Below are 3,613 nucleotides of genomic sequence, written 5' to 3'. Positions count from 1 at the left end.
GGATCCGGCCCTTTGAGCTCTGTATTGAAATGGTGGATCCCTTGCAGTTGGGTCAGTACGTCACACTGGGCCAGCTCTCACATCCTCCCGAGCCATCACGCGCTGGGTGCTCATTCACATCCCCCCTTCCCTCACCCAGCCCCCTCGCTCCCCCTTCTCATTTGTCTCAAACACCCACTGTTATCACTCCCGCCCCAACCCCCGACAGCACTAATGCCCCGCCACACCCACACCCCCAAGCAGGCAGGCGTGTGCACATCCAGAGCTGGGCCGAACAATGGCGCAAGGCAGCAGTGGGTGAGGGCTGCTTTAATCAAGTGCTTTTGGCATCGCCGTGCCCGGACCTCATTCAGCCACACTCCATGTGCGTCACGTCGCATGGGATTATCCGCCATGCCACGCAGCATGGGGACTGCCCTTCAAAACACAGGCCCTCTCTTTGCGGTCTGCCGTTCCCCTGGTGCCTCCGTTTCCTGCCTCAGCGCCGGACAATGAGCTTGGCCAAGCCAGGCAGAGCAGGAGCTACTGGGCCAGGGAGGGAGGGGCAGACAGAGAGATGACCCTCCGCGAGGGCCAGAGGCCGGCTCGATAGGACGTGACAGGGGATAACATCATCAAACCCCAGGTATCTCAGAGACATTCACAGTCCGTGCTGGGGCCAGGGCATCCCAGGCGGGATTGAGCCTGGAGAGTGGATCCCCCGCCATCACGCCAGCAGACGGACTCCTCCAGAGCAGGGCTTGGGCAGAACAGAGAGCAAGCAAGCAAGCGCTTGGGCCTGAATGGATGTGGAGTGGAAGCAGCCTGGCGGGGCAGAGCTGGGCAAGGAGTCTGAATCTGTCAGTGCCTTGTTTGGTCTCCCTGAAGGCTCTTTCTTTGCCCAAGGGCTCAGCCTCACTAGCTGGGATAACGAACCAGGATCTGGATCCTCCCACATTCTGCACCGCCCTTGACGGCTGTTAAGCTAGCAGAGACGCCCCCTCGCTTTCCTGCCAAGCCCCTGGGTCTTCCTTCCACTCCCCAGTGAGGCAGTGGGCTCCCTCACAAGTGAGACAGTCTGGAGCAGCCCTCAGGTGGCTGCAAACTGCACCCTGACCTGCCACACTGCCCTGCCCTGCTGGCCTCTCTGGCTGCTAGGTCATGATCCAAGGATCCTGCTCCAATCGGCCTCTGATCCCGTAGGTGGCAGCCAGAAGTTCCCTTATGTGCCCAGCAGGGGGAGCTTTCAGACTGTTCCTACCGTTTGGGTTAGTAGCCGATGTGCCCGCATGGCTGCGAGTGCTTTCTCGCCCGCTCCATTTCCAGCGGGGCGCTGGCTGTGCACTGCGCCTGGACTGCCGAATGAACACGGGGCCTCTTTAGTTCCCTTCAGTTGCAGGGAAGGAGCAAGCAGGGTTTCCAGGAGCAGAGGGGGTTACTCCTAGCAAGGGGTGTGTGACAGACCTGCAAGACCTAGAGCTCTGGGCGAGGAGGTACTTCAGTCTCAGCCCCTATTTCCAGTTGCTCGCTCTAAAAACCTCTCCCTTGGCTAGCAAATTTCCATGTCCAGTCATCACACACAGGCCTCTTGAGATTTCCCAACCAGCACTATTACTTCCATGGCCATAGTGCCCACCAGCATTAACAGAGGTCAGGGCCGCATGGTGCCGGGCAAACCCAGAGTGAGAGACGCTCCTTGCCCCACAGCGCCCACAAGCCAAATAGACAAGAAGTGGGAAAACAGAAGGATTCTTATACCCATTTTACAGATGAGGCACTGAGGTCCTAAGGGATTAGGAGCTCAATTTTCAAGGGCTCAAACCCTGTCACAAAATAGCACACCTATATAGGTACCTAGATGTAGCCAGCTTTCACTGAGAGACTCATGGGCAGCACCCACCATCCTAGGCACTTTTGAAAAGAACTTGCCCACACTCACAGAGAGGCTGTGGCAGAGCTGGGAATTGAACTCATAGCTTCTAAATCCCAGCCCAGTTCTTCAGCCACAAAATCAGCCTCCCTCCCTGTGATAGGGGTTTACAGACCCCTCCCACCAAACCAGGGCAAGGAACAGAGCCATACTGGGCTAGGGAGGCCCACGTGCTCCCAGTGGAGGAACAGAATCACAGAAACGTAGGACTGGAAGAGACCTCGATAGGTCATCTAGTCCAGTCCCCTGCACTGAGGCAGGACTAAGCACTATAGGCTAATAGTTTAAAACAGTGACTCTCAACATTTCCAGAATAGTGTACCCCTTTCAGGAATGGGATTTATCTTGCATACCCCCAAGTTTCACCTAACTTACACTACTTGCTTACAACATCAGACATAAAAATACAAAAGTGTCACAGCACACTATTACTGAAAAGTTGCTGACTTTCTCATTTTTACCATATAATTATAAAATAAATCAATTGGAATATAAATATTGTACTTACATTTCAGTGTATAGTAGATAGAGTAGTTATAAACGAGTCTTTGGGTGAAATATTAGTTTGCACTGACTTTGCTAGTGTTTTTTATGTAGTCTGTTGTAAAACTAAGCAAATATCTAGAGGAGTTGATGTACCCCCGGAAGATCTCCAGGTACCCCTGGTTGAGAACCATTGGTTTAAAAGGACATTGGTAGCCCAAGAAAATGAAACATGGCTGAAGCTGGGATAGGAGGGGCTACAGAGTTGTTCAGGCTGCTGCAGCAGCAGGGAAGCAAATTTGCCCCCCACCTCCTTTGGGAGCAGAAAGCCCTAAATAGGCTGCTTTGAATGGGACCTTAACAGACCAAGTGGAGTTTTCTAAGCCAGCAACCACAACCCAAACAGAGAAGCTCCTGTCTGACTGGAAGTGACCCAGGGGAAAGTGTAACTTGGAGTAGATCAACAAAGTCTGGACCCTGTGACAAACCTCTAGAGCCCAGGTCAGACTCTGGATGGGCTCAGGTCCCCCTGTCTTGCTCCCATGTAGCAACAGAACCACAAGGGGAGCCCTCAGGAGGGACTGAGGCCTCCCGCATACAACTTGGCTGGGGCCCCCTCTGGGATGACTCGCCCAGCAGAAACTGAAAGGCCGCTGAAAGGCCACTGCATGATCGGGAGGCCAGCTGGGGGTGGGACTGTCCCGCTACACTCCCCGTTAAGAAGCCTCTTCACACTGCTTGTGTGCTCAGATAGCAATCGTGTCTGCTGGCATTCCTCCATGCTACTCTCATAACTTTACCATGAGATTTGCCATTGGTCTTTTTAAGCCCCTGCTCCTGGAGTCAGGTGACTCTATGAGAATCTCAGCTGCCCTCTTAAAAGGACATTTCTAGCCCTTGTGGTTGTGGAGGAAAGCTTGAAAATGTGACCCCTCAAGGCTCCAGCACCAGAAAGCCAATAAAAAGGCCCCAACATTTATGACACGATAAAAATCTGCCGATTTTGGGGCAGCTACCTCCTGACGTTCAAATAAGGGCAGCAGTTGGAGCGCTGAATGCCAAAGGCAGCTAGTTTGAATGAAGACACTGAGTCTCATGCCAAGCACTCACCCCGTTCCACAGTAGAGTGGGACGTTCCCACCCACAGATGGAATACCCAGCGCATTCATTCCCACCCCGCCAGGGAGGTCCTTCTCAAGGCAGAGGCATCTTTGGGCACCC

The sequence above is a fragment of the Lepidochelys kempii genome, chromosome 6, assembly GCF_965140285.1.
Source record: "Lepidochelys kempii isolate rLepKem1 chromosome 6, rLepKem1.hap1, whole genome shotgun sequence".
Taxonomy (NCBI): Eukaryota; Metazoa; Chordata; order Testudines; family Cheloniidae; genus Lepidochelys; species Lepidochelys kempii.
The sequence above is the reverse complement of the archived record's forward strand: the minus strand, read 5'-3'. Positions refer to the sequence as shown.